Source organism: Myzus persicae, unplaced genomic scaffold, assembly GCF_001856785.1.
Source record: "Myzus persicae strain clone G006 unplaced genomic scaffold, MPER_G0061.0, whole genome shotgun sequence".
Taxonomy (NCBI): domain Eukaryota; kingdom Metazoa; phylum Arthropoda; class Insecta; order Hemiptera; family Aphididae; genus Myzus; species Myzus persicae.
The window spans coordinates 17,431-39,596 of record NW_019104218.1 but is presented as its reverse complement, the minus strand read 5'-3'; the positions used below and the strand labels follow the sequence as shown (position 1 = coordinate 39,596).

Here is a 22,166-nt window from a genome sequence, read left to right as displayed (position 1 = left end):
TCCCATATATATTGCAAACGCAATTTCGTAGACAGCATTTACATTATTTTATGCGTTTGTGTCACTAACAAGGTTTACGCTAATGTTATATTGATCATAGGTATTTTACTATTGACATAAACTAAATAGATTATAATATTTATTTCATTTTAAGTAAATAGTTTAGTAATTTTTAACTGTGTGGTATTATATGTCAATTTTATATTCAATTTTATTGGTTTTTAATGAATAATAAATTGTAAGTATTATTTGTATTTATAAATTTAATAACTACAGTGCGATGCTGGTTTATGGATTATTTGATTTCGTGAGATATAATAATTTATGGTGTTCTATAGAGTATTAAAATATTTATCTAAAATGTCAATTTTATTGACACACAGCTATGTTTTTATGTCTTTCGGTTATTATAAAGTATGAATAAATTGTGAAAAATATCATACGTCTTAATACTATTGTATATAAAAATAACACGGCACTGTGTGTATGCAATTTAACAGCAGAAGTGTATAGAAATGATTTTCGTGGAATTAATCCAAGACATATTTTGTTGAACATATTATATAATATTTAATAATTATAGTGCACACAAACATGACACAAGCTTAATATTCTTCCTTAAAGTGCTAGTCAAACGTACAGATAATATTATAAATAATGAAAACAACCATTACATATGTAGGCTACTATTATAATATTATTATGTTATTCTGCATGTTTCTTAAATTTAGTCGCTTTTTGTTGAAATTCAAATAACGTTGTGATACAAACAGACAATATTATTATATTGTATTGATTAATCATAATTATTGTGCACTGAAAAATTACTAAAAAAAAATTGCTAGCAGTATTTTTTTTAATACAAATGGTTTTAAATCACGAATTCTATGAAAAATAGTGTTACGTAATATTGATTATATAACGAAAATAGTAATTGATTTTTTCGTCGGCTCGAGCGAACCGTGATGAGTGTCTGCAGCTTTAATACGTTCGGTCTGTAATATTATTCTTGTGTGGCATTTTCGAAAGAGTCTTGCTTAAATAAATTAACTCGATTATTAATTCGAATTATAATGCAACAATACCTGAAAAATATTTAAACACTTTAAATACATTTCAATATTATGATAATTATTTATTTCAGTATCACGCACTATAATATAATATTACCTAGGTCCGCTCAAAGAGGATACAACTATATAATTTGTCTTAGTTGCTTATTTATCTAAAAGTCTTTCGTCGAGATTTATGTGCTTGTCGGTATACTAGTATATATTTTATCGTGTAGATTCGAATTATGGACTTATATAAACACTTCCGGAAAAGCAATAATTGGGAGTGTAATCGTTACAATATCAACTTTATCATAGACTTCATATAAACACATATTATACTATACTATTCACTACCATTATACAAGATATTATGGACAATATCCACATGCGTCTTATTTTTAATTTATATAGAATATAATATTAAATTTATTCGACTGCAGTTTACGCTTTTACTGTTTTTATTTTTATATTATTCGCTGAATCGGGTTTTCAAATCCTCAAGAACATCTAAAATGAAAGTAGAAGTGTGGGGAATTCATTTTAAATTTAATCGCGATATTTCAATTTTTGGATTTCAATAGAGTCGGTACCTATATTTTGTCGAGAACTCTGAGAGGTATTTTTAAAAACTTAAGTCGCTCTTTGTGAGATTACAAAAAAATTCATATCCGATAAAAGAACGCAACAGTAACGATATTTAAAGGGTTCACGAATCTATTTAATTTTTAAAAACTTAAAAAGAAATAATTAAATGTTTGAGTATATTTTTAAAGAGATTTAGAAGTGTTTTTGTTTTGTACTGGCAATGTGTGGCACTCTTGATATAGTTATTTTGTTTGTATACATTTTTTTTTTTTAATGCCTTCGAATGTTAGCAAATAATTGAATTTTGTAATGCCATCAGTCGTAAGTCAACAACTTTTATACAAATAAATCATAACTAATAATCATAATGTATGGAACATAAATTTAAATTACACAAAAAGTTAAAATTTCATTATTAATTTGAAATACACAATAAACAATAAACACAATAAACACACAATCATTATATTTTAGACATACATTTTGAATTTCATAAATATTACACCTTTTTTTATTAGGTATGATTTTTAGAAAGAAATAGGTATATTTAATATTCATGAATATAGTTATGTATTGTAAATATTTTCAAAAATTATTTTTAGATATTACAGTTTTGAGTTAAGAAAACCAAACGGAGAGAAAAATATTTCACAGGCGATTAACTGACTATAGAGCATACATAAATAAATAAGTACAAATATTTTCCTTTTAAATCAATATGAATATTTAGTACACAAACACTTTTTGAAAAATATTCTTTTTAGAATAACATTTTTTAAATAAAAATAATCATTTATTATTTGAAATGGTAATCTATTTATTCAAGTTCTAAACAATATGCAATACAATCAAACAAGAAGAAGTAATGTTGTATCAACAATATTATAAATGAAATGCGTTACACCGTACATTGAGTAAATAATTTAATTTAATTTTAATGAACATGTCGAAATAATAGTATTTTAATTTATTTATCATAATTTATTTGAATAAAATTATTTAAATTATTATTTGTCTCATTCATTGAATGAATATTATTTATTTAATTAAGAACAATGGTTTTTAGTTGTATAATTTTATATTAGAAAATAAGTTCCCGTAAATACATATACCATACGTCTTGTGAATGTATAATTACTTTTAGTTTTATTTATTGTAATTCGTATCTGTTTAAATACATCAATGGCAGTCTGAATATAAAACAAAAAAAATGAATATCTCGTTAACTTGACAACTATTCTCCTATATGTGGCTTGGCGTGACGCGATTGCTGGTTGCGATTAAAAGTACGCACCGTCTGCTGACACCAGTTCCCGTATGGGTGACCATCCAAGTTTTTAGTGGTAAAAACCTTGCCACAAATACAAGCCAAACCAACCTACCAACCACATAGAAACCGTAAAATCTACAATACCTAATGTCCATAATTGCCGGGCTCAAGACTTAAGACCAATAAAACAAATAAATAAGTAAATAAAAAAAAAACTCTCTTATCTCATCCTGTCTTTAAATATGTATAAAACAACAGTTACCATTCGAAAGATATTAAAAACCCAAACGTTCGACAGGCTTTCAAATATTGAAGAAAATAATTTTGTAAAATTCCACAGGAAACAAATTAATATCTAGTTGCTGTGTGTGAGTGTTTGTAATTTGAATAAAAATTGTATGTAAAGTTATATAAAAGGCAAATTAAACATAATATTTTAAAATTTCATATACTTAAGAGTTAAGTGTAACTAAACATAATATACTAAATAATTATACTCAATCAGTTCATATAAACTGCAATAACGTAAAAACGGTTTCTGTGTGATTAATGAATCGACACTCAATATTTGACAACTTATTTTTTTAACCTTTTACAGACTATAAATTAAATTAGTATGCAGGGTGATTCATCAAGAATAACCACACCCTAATATTTAGTATTTACTATACTTCAGCAATTTTTAATAAATTATTTATATTGACCGATTAATGTTAGTTACTACAATTTCAATAAAATCGAAAAAAAATGCAATTTAAAGAACAACAAATTGTGTAAATTATTGAAACCGACTAGGAATGCTCGTGAATTTTCAAAAAAATTTATATTTATTAAATATAATATTTTGAATATTATTACAATATAAAAATTAAAAAAAAAAATTAAAAGTCACGATGAACAAGAATAATTGTATAATATTATATAATTACGATGGATAATTGACAAATTAAAATAATATGAAATTCAACATAAAAGCAATAATTCCAATAAGCTATACCTAATATAATAATACCATACAGGTACGTATTATTATAGCCGTGCTTCCATTGAAACTGCAGACGGTCACTATTGTTCCAAATCGTTTTACCGGAATCGAATCTCTCCGATTGCACCAATGCGGTTGTCCTACACATTATTACACGAAAAAAAATGTTTAATTCGATAACAGCCTAAAAGTAGACGTAGTCTGTATGCCATTGTCACTGTACTGCACAGTATAATAATATATTATGATACAATAAAGCATCCCAGAAAGGATACCTCTAAACAATGGACATCATTTCAGTGGACGAGAATGTCCGGTGCTTACTTTTCGGAGGTTTCACTGTGTTTAAAATAACTATAGTATTATCAGCTGCAGTGCTACAATATCTCTGTATTTTTCATAACAATATCTTATTCGGGTGGCGACCGGAAGTATATTCGGGATGGTGGATTTGTAAATAGCTGAATTTTAATGATCGAAATGATGCCTTTAAATCCACAAAGATACACAAAGTATGTCATCATAATATTTTTAAAATGACGTGTATTTACTGAATTTATTACTCGTCACACAAAATCACGTACCCCATGTATAGTATGTCTGAAATGTATACGACGTTTCATTGTTCACGAAAAAGCAGTTGAGCGTCCGATATCGCCCACTCACGTGATTTTTTTGAAACCGGAAGGAAGTGTTCGGAGAGCCCATCGGACTAGACAGTAGGCGACCGCTGGCGCCTCTGAGTCCGGGCGAGGGTATCTTGATATCCATCATGTCTCACTCTCTCTCTCTCTTGCATCTTTTGCAAGCCGTCGAGATAGATGTGTGATCCACGATAGTAATTTTCATTATATTAAAAGCCTAATTACTACGATAATTGTAGTGAAGTACTAGTTGAATGTGTAACCGTTTTATAAAACAATGTATATAATATACATAATATTTTTTAATATATATCATTATATTCATTATAGATGATAATGTACCTCAAAATTCCCATACGAAGATGGATGTAGATTAGAATTACCCCAGGGTCGAGGTAATTGACATGATTATTACTTACTATAGTTAGACTTTTTGTGTGTGATAGAAAGAGAGAGAAGGAGAGTCAGTGAGGAAGTCCAGTTCGAAAGTGGGTGTTGATGATACCCGACCCGGGTGTACGCGTGCCGTTGACTGCCTCTGCTGTGTACTTGAGTCACGAGGCTTGTCCGATATTTTTAATGAATAATATAATCATTGATTTTTAGTAAGAACACACTATTAAAATATTGCGAAATTATCGATTGGACCGGAAAAAAAATAAAAGATAACGATGAAGATATTATGTGCTTTACAATGGTGGCGCCAGTGTTGACGTTTCCGCCGAAAATACCCTTTCTCGGTCATAAACGGGTACAGTTTCCGTCAGAATAAAAAAAAAAACCGTACCCCATTTATTATAACGATTACATCGTCTTTTTCCCCACATACAAGAATTTGTTACAAATCTCGATTACCTACATTATATTATTATTAATATCTGGAAAAAACCCTAAGATAAATTTCGTATAATTTACCAAACATAAAATTTTGAATTCTGTCATACGTTTTAGCGGTGGATTATTTTAATGGAATAATATTATAATATAATGATTTAATAATATGTTCATTGTTCATGCATCATAATTTATAGTTTGTTTAGAGGAAAACAATACATTTCGACACGTCGATATTAGGTATTAATGACAATAATAATAATCAGTATCTTAATATATAAAAATCAGCCATACACCGAGTTTAAGTCCATCTTTAAATGCACACAAAAAGTAGGTACTCAACAGATTTTGATAAGATTTAACTCAATGTGTGTGATTTGGTCCAACTTAGGATATAGGATAGTTTTTATTCCGATAAGTTGACCTTAATTTTTTTTTTTTATCGACTATTTAAGAAAGGATTTTGAGATTTACGATGGAATTTGTTGTGTGTAAGTGGTTGCTATTAGTTACAGCTTACAGATTATAATACTATAATAGTAATAGGAAAAATAAGTATTTGTTGCCATTGGTTACTCTGAAAGATGAGGTAAATGCATGCATTAAATCGTCACGCTAATGGTTACGAATAAAAAAATTATACCTTAAAACAAATATAAGAGTTTAATGTATGTCTATAGATCATATTATAGGTACCCAATAACTACTTTTGTGTTTCTGTGGACATTTTAAACGGTTCTTAGAGTTATCAGAAAAATTTAAAGTGTTTAATTTTAATTACCTTCGATTTATATAATATCAAGTGCTGTCTCCAATCCAATTGGTATTTTTAACAAGTGACAGAGTGCAAAGGAATCAGCTCTATAAATCTCAAAACCTATACAAAACGTACGAACTTGAATTTGGTATGGTGGTAATTTTAATGATCTGTAGGTGCAACAAGAAAGGATTTTCCGAAATTTGCACTTTGAAGATGTCCTCGACCAAAGATTTTGGGATTCTTGGGGGATACTGAAACCCATCCCTCTAACCGAGATACACTTGCATGGCTTATAAACTATATAGGATCACACAGAAAAAATTTCACACTTGCGAAGCTTTAATATTATCAAGTCGAAATAGATCGACAACTGTTCGATTTAATTATTATTTAACAATAACGTATTATATATTATCATTATTATTTTTATTATTATTATAACATACCATTACATTCGGTGGTCGTTTCTTGTTTTATATTTTTGATGACTCATGTTTATCACAAGAAGTCGTATCAACATCATGGATATCGTTAAAAAGCTGAAATGTACCGAAATTACCTTTAAGCCTAACAAACCTGGACAAAAACGAGTTAAAAAGTTAAGGTTAATTTTCATTAAAATGGACTCTACACAACCATGTGCTGTCTTTGTCTTACAATTGCGTAAGATACTAAATTTAAGCTCAGTAGATCATGGTTAATTCCTTCAGCTTAAAAATTAGAGTGAATTTACCTATTATGAAACTTGATGGTTAGAATATTATTTGTGTGTATATGTGGGTTATTTACGATAATTCCATTTCTTAGCGAGTTATACGTGCATAATAATATTAAAACGTAAATTAAAAAAGAGTCATAATCCATTAATCCACTTGAAAATTGAATTATCACACGTACAAACACCGATAATTTTCTTACAATCAAGTCTAATCATGGGTAGATTCAATCTAATTTTTAAACTGACGGAGTTAAACTTGATCTTTGTGAGCATACATTTGTTATGTTTCGCACTTACAGGACGGAGACAACAAAATGTTGACGTGAAGAGTTCTCTTAACTTAATTTTAAACTTCACTGGTTTTTATTGATATAAACTTAATAAATAACGTGTTACCTTTAATCAAATAAAAGTTAAGTTAATTTGTAAACAATTAAATAATAAATATAAAACAATTATTATTGATGAAGAATATTACATAAATATTTACTTTTTATTATTTTAAACCATGTTACTGGTTATTAAAAAAAAATAACATAATAATTATGACTCAACTAAAATTTATAAGCTAATTTATAAGTTTCCATAAAACTTTTAACTTAACTGAGTTGAAAAAAAATAGGATGATTATTAGTTTTAAATGTCTTAAAATGTTTTCTAATAACTGAACATAACTTAGTTGAAAATTATTATTAACTTCTCCAGGCCTGTATAATAATAACAATAATATTACAAGATTAAAAACATTGAGGATAATATTTTTTTTTTAAATTTACTAAGGCTTTAACAACAAAGGTTTTTAGCCCACATTAAATTAATATGAACAAATATACATTAAATCTTTATACAATTATTAACATGATAAGGATAGATTACAATTTATTATTTATGTTTATATTATGGCAAAATGAATTGATTGCGTCCATATTGTCCTCGTTGAGTGCTTGGTAGAGTGTGATGAGGTTTTTGAGGGTCTTGCGGGTTTTCGTGTATTTGGGGGAGTTTATGATAGTAATATGTTCTATTGTTAATATTTCATTACAAGTATCGCATACTGGAGCTCGTTCTTTGCTGTTAAGATAGGCATGTGTTAGATGTGAGTGGCATATTTTAGCTCGAGTAATATTTACTTCCTCTCTTCGTCTGGTGTTTGGAGGGTATTTTAACTTTTTATAAAAATAATAATTATTATTATTGTTACATAAAATTTAACACTGTATTTTGGTTTCGTGTGTGAGTTTCAGGCGCAGGTGCCGGTGTAAAAATATATTATTATTATCATAATGAGATACACGAACGATGACCACAAAATGTTTCTCTCACTGACAAAAATATGCAAATTTCTAGCGATGTACTGCGCATTATTTTAGCGTTCGATTAGTTTTAATCAAACATACAACATAGAAAAAAAATACGAAGTATAATAAATTATGATAAAACAAAATGCACATACTGCGACACTGTACTTTACATTGATGCGGGCACGCACGAATTCTCAATAATCCGTATTCAATTTAAAAGTTTTGTGGTGATAAATGGTTGTCAAGTAATGTCGCTACTGGAACGTATATCCGGGGCATTTTAGCATGAAAATAAAAATGAATATTTTTTAAAAAGCCCAAATATATAATATGGAAAAAGAGATTTTGAAATATTTGTTCGTTATAAAAAAACACAGATAAATAATTTAAATACTATTTTATACCATGAAAATATAAATAATAATCAATTTAAAAATTATTATTAGTTGTATATTGTTATTGGTAGTTATTAAAGCTGTTCATGGGCGTTTTAATATAATTTACAAAAAACCTACAAAAAGCTTTGAGAAACTGATGTCAAACGAAAAACAAAGTATTTTGACCTAACCGCCTGCCACGTTATCTACAGGAAGTTGATTAGACGAATTTTAATTGTATTTACAAGTGTTATATTATGTTTAATCCAAGTGAATGTTAATGTTTTGAAAATCATTTCTGCCACAGTAAAAAATTTAGATATTCAAATTCTGTTTTTATGTGAATTGATATTCGAGTAGAAAAAATTAATATTTCAATCTTTTTCTTTTTAACGGAGAACGTTTATAATGTTGATCAAAATCTATTTTCAAAATTAATACCCACCTAACCAAAGTCTCACGACTTAGATGTCGGGGAGGAGGGTGGGGTTCATCATATTTTTATATCGTTTTGAGTGGCACGTCAATTATATTAGTGACCTTGATATAATATACGACTTTGACACATTGCATCTGCGCAAACGTAAGTGTGTTACCATGTGAACCGATCAAAAATAAACCGAATTGAGTATTCAATCGGGTGGTGAAACGATATCCAGATTAGGCTCTCCGCACTAATATTCAATTACTCTTGTCACACCCAAATACGATTGTATTCATTTACATATTATATTTTTCTGCTTATAATTATTATTTATAAAACGCTGCAAACTGCAGTCGCCTCGTCATATTATATGCCTATACCATTTTACTAACCTATATTATCGAAGTGAATCATATTATTAATATGACATTATTACGCTCGGGGACGATGAACGGTTCGTCGAAATGAAACAAAATTCTCCGTCATCGCCTTGTTTAACGGTCGCATATTATTAACATACCGAACAAAATATATTATTATACAATATTATTATGTATACAACATATTATGTAAAATCGTAGGCGTGCGAATGGGTCTATATTATACACCCTTGGGACCATCGCTTCTATCTACTGATATTTTCTCTGAGTGTAAAATACTTTTTCATAGACATTACCCATTATAGTCGCACCGAGACATGTGAAGTCAATAATCTCTGAGTAAATACCGTGACGCTTGATGCCCGGTTTTGAGAAGTTAATGCATGAGATGTCGCAAACTAAATATGGTCAACAATGTTTCCTTACATTGTTACTGCCATAAGTAATCAGTTTGATATATCGTATAGAATTTCGCATGAAGTGCACAAAGTGAATGTCTAGGAAAAAAAAACACTGTAACATGTATACCAATCAAACTAAAGGTTTGAACAGTCTACCCTAACATTAATGAACCTACGACTATTATAACCTACTAGGGCGCTAAATACCAGGATAAAAACTTACCTATTGTTTTGTTAAATTTTGTGTGATATGAAAATAATGTAATATATGCGAACATAGATGGTGAGCGATGACCGTATTTTGATTAAAGTTATCGAATTAAATGTTAATTTAACATTTAAATATAGCACGGGAAACGATCAATATTGAATATTTTTATATTATTACCGTCATCCTTTACAATGAACTGTTGTCTGTAGTTATTGTTAGTTGTTGAGGCAAGGTTTGGCATGCTATGGTCAACTAAATATGGTTACTAACGAATATTTGAGGAGCCGATATTAAATTAACTATAATTAAATTAATTTAATGAATTGATAATTTTTGTTTTCAATACTTTTAACATTTTCAAGTGCAGACATGCATCTATTTGTTTTGGTAGCCTGGTTTTATATTTTTTTTTTTACACAAATTAGCTAATTGGTGAAAATCTATTATATAATTAACTATATTTTTATATATATTGACATATTATATAAAATGCATTGTTGTACATTTTCAGTGTCCTTTTTTTATTATTTATAATATCTTAAAATCTGAACATTATAAATAACTAATCGTCTTACAGCGAAATATATTATGTGTACATTATTTATACACAATCTTTGTTTATATTATCGTATAATATTACATTTATACATGTGTTAACTAAATTATTGTTGAGGAAAAGACTCAAAATAAAATGGTCCAGAGACAATTAAAAAAAAATTTTAAAAATGAACAGTTATACCACAAATATACCAGGTTCGGTGGCACTGATAAGTGCCTCCAAATAATGTCATGTCACTAATCATTAACTATCATAATACAATAAAAAAATAAAAAATGTTACTGTATAAAAAGACTTTTGTATAACTTATTATAGTTATGTACAAATTAAAATTTAAGAAGAGGGGAGGAATTCACGGTGGCTCTATCTAAATATTAAACTATTCCATTTTTAAGAAACATTATGTCATCAGTGTAATACCAAGTTTAGCCAACACTACAAGTTTAATTCGCTTACTAGGGGACTTAAAACTATTTGGGGGTATAGAGTAAGTCATTTAGAGTCGAGGGATATCATTTTCAAAACGGTACTACCAAATTTGGATTTTTAGTAATTTTATTTACTATGATATGCATCAGGAAGACGTAATATGCACTAATCCGGTATAAACGATTAGGTTTATGATTCATTAAAATCGAAATATTGTACTAAGACTTAGCCAATCATATCCCTGGCTTCTTTAGGATGTCCCCTTTTTTGTGAAATACATTTTGGATACTTACAATTTGCATAATGTGGTGGTGGAGTCGAGTTAAAAAAACTACATAATTATTACAAATAACTAGTAGCGTGTATTATGTAAAAGAGTTGATACATTTTAAGAAAAAATGAAAATGAAAATAAAAATTATTATTAATTTATAGTTTTGTAAATTAGAAAAAAAATACTTATACTATAATCATTAATCTTATTATTGTATACACTTTTGACTTCTTGGTTTGTATTGAATAGTCATTCAATAATTCACACTATTTGGCTGTTGAGGTGAAAAGTATTGTTCGCTTTGAATTTAATCGTCGTTTCGCCAATCTATACATATAGGTACTGGTCAAATCTTAAATTATTCCCTCGTCAACCATCACAGTATCATCATTGCATCGTTCGTAATAATATTTTTGGAGACCAATATAGTTTTAATAGAACATAGAAAACATATAAATATATATATATTATATAATATTTCCGGAACAATGTAAGTTCCCAATCGGGTTTCCCCATGAATTGCGTCTGTCTGTTAACGAAAAACAAGTGTATAGCAAAGCAACAGGTGGCAGTAATCAAATGCGGAATTCTCTAATTTAAGTCTACATTGTTTTCAATAAAGTCGTCATATGAGATAACTATTCAAAAACTGTACTGAAGGTATATGAAAATCAGTAGACGAGAAACCGTTGATTTACGGGTCGAATAAATGCTCCTAAAAATGTAATACTACTTTTAGATAATTTTTTTTTTATTTGTCAAAGGTAGAGAAACTTACGAGGAATCTTGTATTACATTTTTGAATTTTATATGAAAACGAAACATTTTAATAAAAAAGCTTAACTTGAAAAAGTTTTCAAATTTTCATAATTGTTAGGAATATTGTCAATTCATGTCAAGTCCTAAACAAGGTGCACATAGTTTCACAATACTATCATTTGCATACCATTAAAATTTTAATTTTGTAGTACTGAATAACATCCAAACACAGAAAAACTAGTAAGTTATTTATTATAATAGTAGGAATAAATAATATTTTAATTAATTTAAAAATTAAAAAAATCTTCAGATATCGGATTGATAAAAGGCTGCATCCGAGTTGGGTCCCAAATTTATAATTGCTACACTAGTTGGGTCCCGAATTATTTTAGGTACCTACTATACTAGTTGGGTCCGGGATTTTTTTAGATACTACACTAGTTGGGTCCCGGATTTTTATAGGTACTACACTAGTTCGGTCCCGGATTTAAGTACTACACTATACTAACATTTTCCTTCCCATTTCAACAGACTTAGGACTGTCTATGATCTATTTAGACCACAGGTATGGTTAAAAATGTTTTTTACAGTTTTTTTTTTTTTTGTTTTGTTTCTTTTCCATTAAAATATAAGTTATTAGAATTTTATAAAAAACAAAAAACACTTTTGTGTTGGTAAAAATATTTAAAAGGTTAAAAACAAAGTATAAAAATACATATTACATAATATAAATATAGCCATATAGGTGTAAATTAAAAAATATTAAAAATCACATGTGTGTTGGTAAAAATTTATACGACATTAATTTTACAAAATCAAATCGATTGATTATTCCTGCAATTTTTTTATTCATATTGTCAGCTATACATTTTTCTTTTAGCAAAATGTAGTTTCTTTTTTTCATTACTTCTACACTTCTCATTTTGATTTAAGTATCCATTTGTACGTTTTTTAAAATTTCTAGGAACTGATAAATATTTGGGTGTGCTGTGTAGAACATAGAATTAAAATGAGAATGGAATGATTCGCAGGAATTTGTGGTTCGCATTGTGATTATTGTATAATATTTTAAATAATAATCCAGGACCCAACTAGTATAGTACCTCTAAAAATTACGGACCCAACTAGTGTAGTTTCTAAAAAAATCCCGGACCCAACTAGTATAGTACCTAACAATATCCTGGACCCAACTAGTGTAGTACCTGCGATTTAACCCTAATACTCGGGACCCAACTCGGATGCGCCGTGATAAAAATAACCTTTGTACAACCGGTATCTATAACCACTTTTAACTATTGTTTTAATTAGTAGACTCTTTGCTCATTGTATACCGTGTATTATACACTAACTAGATTAATAACATGTAATGTATACCACACTTATCAAATTTTCTTTGGTAAAAACACTTAACAGAAAGCATAGGAAAGTTGATTATCAGGTATAGTATAGGTAAATTAAATTTGCGAAACCCAAAATATGTAGGTACATAAAAAAATCAAAATATAGTAAATATAAATAGTTGGTTATTAGAATGAGATCAGCTTCGAATATCTCGTCATATTTTATCATTAGCTTAAATTGTCTATTCAATTGCTATAAAATGTGGTGCAATATACAATTATGGGATATACCTACTCAGGTGTTGACAACGAGAATGAAATAGTACTTGAATTTTAAAAATTTAAGGAACATTTAAATAATACATTTTAGTAGACCAAAACGTACCCATATGGCATATGTCTTATGTATAAGGACCCTCATGTATTAATTGTCAACAAATTATGGACAGTATAATGATTTATAATCAAATTTAGAAGTGGCTTGGCGTGGCGCGTTGGCTGCTACTAGTCGAGGAATGCGACTGGGAGTAAGTAACAGCCACAGCTACTGGTTGCCGGATGGGTGACCACCCGGGTTCATAGTAGTTAAAAACCTCAAAACACATAAACGTGTTTGCTACCTACCGTAACAACCTTGCCCCCACCACAGATCATAACCCCTACAACAGCTAATGGCCTTAGTCGCGGTGCTTATGAGTTTAAAAAAAAAAAATTTGATTATGAAAAGTGTATTTCTACATTCTTACTGAACTAGAAAGTTTAGTTCACTACATATTATAGATGTTTCAAAAATGTTATTTCAGGTTTGTAGTTGGTACGAATAGCACCATATTTACTTAAAATGGACAAGCGATAATTAATTTTGGTTTTTTTTTTAAATAATTTACTTTCAATTTAGAGTTCAGAAAATATTTACTATATATTCTAGATCGTAGAACATTAAATATTTGAAAACATTTTATAAAAATGCAACAGAACAATGATCAGGTAGGTAAATTTTATCTCAAAAATAAATATTACGATTAACTGTTTTTGTTGTGTTACCTATAGCATATGCGTGCATCCAGCTTTCAAATTTAGTCAGTTGACTAGTAAATGTAATTCAGAAATGCTGCGAATTTCACTGTTGACAAAAAATGAGATGTCACGTTCAAGAATTTAAATATTATAAGAATAAAAAACGTTTCCTAAGCATTTAAGCAACTAATATCAGGTAACGCTAGAAGACAAGACGTTTCGTCTACTTTTTTTAATCATAAGTCAAGCTGGTCTCATTTTGTAGAACTGAGTACATAACTAGGACGAAGAGAACTAAATCGAATAAAATTGTTCTTACTTCGGTGGCCTCAGCATGGAAAGTATATTTTCAGATTCTGAGCGAAGCGACGAATGTGTTGATTTCGCAATCATGTGTTTTTTTAGTTCCGAATGCATTTCAAACGTCAACAACGCCAAACAAACGATCGCCGAATCAAAATATATCAATTTATCCCTGATGCATCTGCGTCAGGTGATAAATTGCTTGGCGAGTCCGGTCAAACAGACTTACGTACCTTACCGTAACTGGGCAATCACAAGGTTATTTGAGGGTTCGTTGGGGTACAACTGTTCAACCGCCATGATAACCACGATCATTCTTAACCAGCGGAGTTTAGTAGTACGTTTATTCAATAACGCTCACGAAATGTCTGGTAAATTGATTATAATCTTTGAGTAACTATTTCAGGAATCAACATCCACCTGTAAGTATTCCAGAGACGTTTCTGGCATAAAACCAATCATGGTCGAACCAGAGATACGGAAACGGAGAGTGGCAAAAAAGTAGCTATGAAGTAAATTGTTGATATACATAATACATAATACAATAAATTAATAAATAATAATTACATTGAAAAGAAGACATCAAAATATAGTAGTCACGATCGAGAGATTATTAATACGAATAACTTGTGAGTTAGCCAGGTCGACCAAGGTGAATTTTTTTAATCGGTTCTTTCACATTCCAAGTATTGAAAACAAATTATTTTTCATCTGCATCAAGCGATAAATTGTTGAGCAAGTCCGGTTTCATCAAATACACGCGCCTTGTCGCAATCCTAGTAGGGCATAATTTTACGAAGAAAAACTTGATGCACCCGTTATGGAATTAGAAAATGTGATTATTGAAAGAAATTATCTTCTAACACTGTACGGCGCTATTGAGCACCGTTTTGTGCAAACACGTGTTGTGTAATTGTGTCATCGCCCGAGCTAACTATTGTAATTGCCGACATTAGACCATAATCATCTTTTAAGTATCCCGACGTCGTCTATATGAGCACGACACCCGCATTACTGCTGTACATACCCTTTGGAAAACTTTTCAAGCCGAATCGCTGTTATGCATGTCATATTAATTATATTGTTACATTATTTTATCATATTTCTAGGTATTAAAAACATACATTGTGATTGTTTTTATTGCCTTCCAAGGACAATTTACTTGCCAGGAGACTTCTTAAAATAATTAATTATAATTATCGTGCTTTTTTTTCTTTTGTTATAATACGAGCATTGTGCATTGTACCCATAACGTTGGTTTTACACATAATATTTTGCATCGCCAAAGTTATTGTTACACTGTAAGCGACTTTCCACGTCCTTTAAACTTTGCAAGCCGTTGCCACTAACCACGAAAAAACAAAAGCAGAAATGGCGTGACCCAACACAACTTGTATACCTATCGCCTCGGGGCCACATAAGAAAATTGGAAATTGTTAGCGGGCCATCAAATACTTCGGTAAAAACGAATGAACAATACATGATACATATTTTGAAAATGATTAATATAAAGGTTTTATTTTTTTATGGACTGTTGGCTGAATCCGGTTGAAGCCATTAGTGCATACAGATCTATTAAATGTATGCTAATAATATTATAATTGATTAAATTACGATATTTCCGGATACACAGGTTTTATAAAATATAATATTATATATAACATTATATAAAACTATACATAAAATAGTTATTTTAAACAGTATATTGTAATTTTATTTTTAAGAAGTATCACCTTTAAGATTTAACTACAACCTTCTAATTAAAATTATCGTATACACTCTGATTCTTTACATGAAATATTACAATTCAGGAAATATTTCATTTTAAACTTGGCTGACTCAATTACCTATACATCTGAAGAATCTATTACCTAATGCTTAAAAAACTGAAAAATAATTAAATATTAATTGGACCTTAAAAATACTTAATAATTGTACTATTTAATAGAACACAGGGGATACATGCAATAGAAATTGAAACAAAATATTATACAATTTAAAAATATTTTCAAATCAAAGTGATGTGTGTTTAACGTGAGAAATTTAAAATAATATTGAACCATTATTGATGACTAAATTATACAATAACCAATTATATTACCTATTTTAAAATGAATACATTTCATCACCATTTAAACTTGTAGATTATTTTTTTAAAAAATCAAAAATATATTTACTGCTTTAACCAATTTCGAAATTTCATTTGAGAAACATAAATTAATCTCAAATAACTATACTATTATACATTTTACTTCAATTGACGATGAAGAAGATGAATACCCTTAATGTAAAGAAACACTGAACTTATTTTTTTTTTTGCATTGCCACCTTGCAAGTAAAATTATAAAAAACGATTATTATTATTGTTTATTTTTTTTTTAAATTTAAAATATATGATTTAGTCAGATTTTACTGTTAAGGAGGTTATGGCTGGTATGGAACACATGTATATGGGGCTAAATACCTGGGTGGTCACCTGTGCTGGAGCTAGTGACTCAGATGATGCTTGACCACAAAACATTTTAGTGACTGTGGCTGACCACCGTGCCACATCAGGATTCGAGCTAATATAAAATATTTAATACCATTATTTTAAACTTGTAGCGATCACTATGTCATGTGAGAGGTTCAAAATATTTGTTTAAAATTAATCATAATATTATGAACATTGATTTTTTGACACTCGGCAACATGGGCTTTCGGTTTGTCTGCGGCCTACGGTTGGTACGCTTCTATTTATGTGATGCAGGTATCGTCACAAAGAATCCAGGTGGTCACCCATCCGAGAGTATACGACGACCGTCAATATTCGACATTTTCACACATCACTTCATTGATGACTGCGTCCAACCACCACCTCTCACCAGGCCACCATAAAATGAATTCTTATACCAACCACATTCCATTTTATATTTAATATATTTTTACTATTATTTTTATAAATATATTTATGCAAGCTTAAAAATCTTGCTAAATTTTGATGTGTAACATTTAGCGTATTAACAAATTGTTTACAAGACCTTAATATAGTAAGATATATAATAGTATAGACAGAATAGTTTAAACTGAACAGTTTGCTTGGTCGTCGCCATATCAATAAAAAACAAATATTTAAGTAATTTCACTGTTATATTTAAAAGGTGATTGAAAGATAAAATAAATAAATATATTGTAGAAAATTAAAGGATTAGAAATATAGTAATACATATTGGAATACCTACCCAAACTTTACTTGGTAGAGCGAGGCTCAAACAGTTAAACCATTTATTAATCATTGAAATAAACTAAGTAGGATCAGTAGGATAGTTATTCAGATGTATAGAAAACAATAGAAACATTCAAGTTATATTTTTAAAACTTATCTACTATATTATACTCGTAATACAAACATCAACATATAATTTTCAATTATTCGCTAATATAATTGCTAGAGCCAAGAGCTCAAATGTATAACCGCTTAATAGGTATTTTTTCAGTTTCTACCCAAAATTTGTAAGACCCAAAATATGTAAATGCATTAAAAGTTTGAAATATATAAATATTATGTATAATAATAATTATACAATTCAAAATGTACCAAAATAATGCATTACTTACGTAATTAAAGAAAAAAAAGTATTTAAATATTTCCAAATGTTCTCAATCGATAATAATCACTAATATGCTCGAACATATACGGATTTAAAAGTACATATTGTTAAAAACTCTAAACATGAAAGTTTATACGAAATAAAAAAAGGCATTAATAATACCAGTGTATACAACAAATAAATAAATTTTTTAGTTAATCAATATATAAAACTAAATTTATTTGTTACAATTAACAAGTGGAAGCACGTGTAATAGATTTTAACTGAGTATTTCATTACTAATATTTGAAATTTGTAAATATTATGTTTATGAAAATCGGCATGACCAACAATAATATTTTTTTCTTATTTAATTTATCGATTTTGTCAATATATCACATGCCCTTACAAGTTCTTCCAAATTATTTACGAATTACAAATATGTGCTAAGATTGCATTGTATGTAGCAACTAAGGTTTTCTAATTTATGTTGTAGGTAAGTGTAGGTATATTTGATTATATATTAAATATAACAAATAACTAAAATGAAAAACAGTTGTAAAAATATTCAAGGAATTAAAGTTTAAAACCGACTCAGACAGTTATTGAAAAATAAAAAATCTACCAAGGTACTCTAAAATCGTGACTCATTTATTCATTATATATAATACTTATAATATACATATACATTTTAATATTATACAATATGAAATAAAAAATGGTGTAGATGGCTTAGACGAGTTGTATACAATTATAAGATATCAAACTTCAAGACATGGCAGTAAAATAATATACAAAATATATATTGCCCGGTCTTAAAAATTGTTGCATCTTTATTAAGCTGAAAATACGAGAAAAAAAGGTATTCTGATTGAATATAATTTTAGACAATTATTTTTTATGACTGTGATAAATTGTTTAATAGAGATTAAGAAGGTGTAAATCCACGGGAATTTGTATAGGGAAGTTTTGAACATCACTACACCTGGTCTTATTGAACATACATTTTGGATTATATTATAATATTGTTGGTATTTTTATCAGTCGACAAAGTGCAAGAGATCAGCTAATATTTTATAGCCTTAAGCTTTTTAAAAGTAAATATGCATTTGAACGTTTTTTATTCGCTCTGTAACTCCCGATAAATATTGACAAAACATACTTTTTTTCAATAACCATGAAAATGGTATACAAGATTCCTCATAATAAATTTGTTTATTATTAGTTTTTTATGATCGATGCAATTTTCAAAATATTCAAATACATTTTAAACTTTTACTCTCGCCGTTAAGAATGGACTCATAACTCAGTAATAAGTGAAATACAATAGTATATGATACAATACATAATAATTATTAATTGATATCATGTATAGCACATATAATAATTAATAGTGTTCATACTTGATAATTTATTTAAAATGCTTTTATAGTCTTACAAATAGTTTAAACAATATCGAAATCACAATGAATTTAAAACACGGATGATGAATATGAATCGAATTATTGAATGATATATTTATCGACAAATGTGAGAATTTAATTCTAAAAAGCACATACAACACGGACACGGCCATGTGAATCATTTTATTAACAGGCGGTGACAATTAAATCAGGGCACTGCACACATTATTAGATGATCATTTTAATACTCTATCGTAATATTATAATCGAATGCTACGGGGCACCGCTCCGAAGAATAATTGAACACCACCTTGATTGTGGTGAAAGTGGTGCTTTTGGTTTAGAATACGCGTTGTGAGCGTAAACGTAAAATATTAATACAATAAAAACGATTGTTGGATTTCACTGGACGCAAAAGAACGCCCGTGTGCTGTACCTGTTTATAACGGGTTATTAAAGGTGTAATATAGTTAATACATAATTATTATTTATTCTACAACCTGGGCTTGATGAAACAAAACAAAGTTTGGATTGTTCGGCCGAGCGTATTTTATACATTGTGCTTTTGGGAATAATAATGTGCGCATCTACGTCAGCAGTTTGTCGGTGGGGTAACGTCCATTTATTTTAATACTAAAAAGTACATTTAAGCCGCAAAATAATATGACAACAAACTTACGCGTAAACATCACCGATTCTTCCGGCGAAACCTCACCGTGCCATATTCAGAATGCAGGTGCGCATTACGCCACCAGACATGAGACGGCTATTTTCAACCGTAGTCATCTCCCTTCGAACTGAAACTTGAAATAGTCGAGATATTTAATTAGAACAACTCAAACGGTAATACGAAAAAATATATGAGAGTATAATATACTGTTTGTATATACTTAAGAGTATGACAAAATATTATGATGAATCCATAGTAACTAGTTACTAGTAACAGTCTGTTATGGTTTTTTTTTTTTTTTATAGATTCCACCCATTCACTGTATTTCTTAAGCGATAATAATAAACAAAATTTTATTTTTGAATTAGGTAGCAACAACAAAATAAGGAACTATAATCGTTATTTTTTCATTAAAATATCAAAACTTGAAATTTGTACCTATATGGTTTTTTCGTAACAGAAGTTTAAAAAATGTATTTTTGGTATTTTTAGGCTGCTGTTAGAACAACTAACGTGTATATTTGTATACAATTGTTATGGTTTTTTCTCAGATATATCTGATATAAGCATTTCATGATAGGTATCTTATACTTACATATTATAAATATTAAATCTTAAAAAAAATATTTGCAAATAATATAAGTATTGAATTTTCAGCTATTAAAATATTATTCAAAACAATATAATAATACCTATATAATCATATTCGTTACTTGAATTTGAATTTTTATTAAAAAGGCTCTAATCGTTAATAATGTCCATTTAATCGATTAAGAATTTAATTATGGTAGTAATTGTGTTCCTCTCTCAATTTTTTTTTTTATAATATTCTTAATTTAATTTGTTCTTATACTTTTGAAAGCTATCCCCCCTCGTGATCTCTAAATAATCATTCAATGATGAATTCAATAGTTATTCGTTTAATTGTATTTTAGAGTTTTATGTGTTCCCATTTATCTATTTGTTCTACTACAATCACATTATTTATGTTTCATTTTTTTTTTCAAATGCATTCCGCCACCACTCGGTGATGTCCCTAGACAAATCTAGTGTAACAAATTAATACAGTAATGATATACTGTTGTTTTAAATTATTTACTCGATTTAAATTATAAAATATTTATGAAGTATAATTAAATACATCCGCATGTGTTTAAACGTTTAATTTGGTGAGCTATACAATTTATAACGATTCAATATTCATCTTTAAAGCATGTATAATTTAATTATAAGTTTCTACGCACAATGCACCCATCAAGATATTGAAACTAATTTTAAACTCTTATTGTCACTAATCCATGTACCGCGTACATTTTACACCATTATATGATTTTATTTAAAAAACTCATACAATGGTTTAATTTATGAATAAATATAAATCATTTTAAGTATACATCAACTATTCACTCAAAATGACAACTATTAGTTATACTCTAATTCCAACAATACGTCGCAACGACTGCCTCGATTTTCACTAGGATAAAATATTCTGATTTTGCATAACATGTACGAGGCTGGATCGAGGCCTTCGATCAGAATGAAAGTCGTCATGATCGTCGACACGTATTGTCGGAATTAGAAACAATAGTTTTTGAAATGTGTAACCCGTTAAATGTGTTAAACGGTCTATTGTGAAGTATGCATTTCAATAATTCAAAAGGTAGGCGTACCAGTATATACCTTCATTCGGATTGAAACCGGTAGATTGATCACCTCCGATCCAACGATCATCGCAGTCACGTCCAACCACTTTAATTCTTCAAACGTAATAACAGCGATACTATAAATTGCATTCGCAGACAAAAATACAAAATCAAATTACGAACATTGTTATACAAGAATAAAATAAGTATAAACACTAGGTGAAATAAACACGCACGTCGTCTAATGCAGCCCGCA

At 28.9% G+C, this 22,166-nt stretch overlaps 1 long non-coding RNA gene across 1 annotated transcript; it reads right to left on the bottom strand.

Moving 5' to 3' along the window:
• Positions 1 to 870: 870 nt before the first annotated feature.
• Positions 871 to 22,130, bottom strand: LOC111040147. Its single transcript, XR_002605178.1, has 3 exons — positions 21,938 to 22,130; positions 20,277 to 20,400; positions 871 to 1,085 (listed from the first exon to the last, which is right to left on the bottom strand). It is a non-coding gene; the product is annotated as an uncharacterized LOC111040147 (long non-coding RNA).
• Between the last annotated feature and the right edge of the window lie 36 nt (positions 22,131 to 22,166).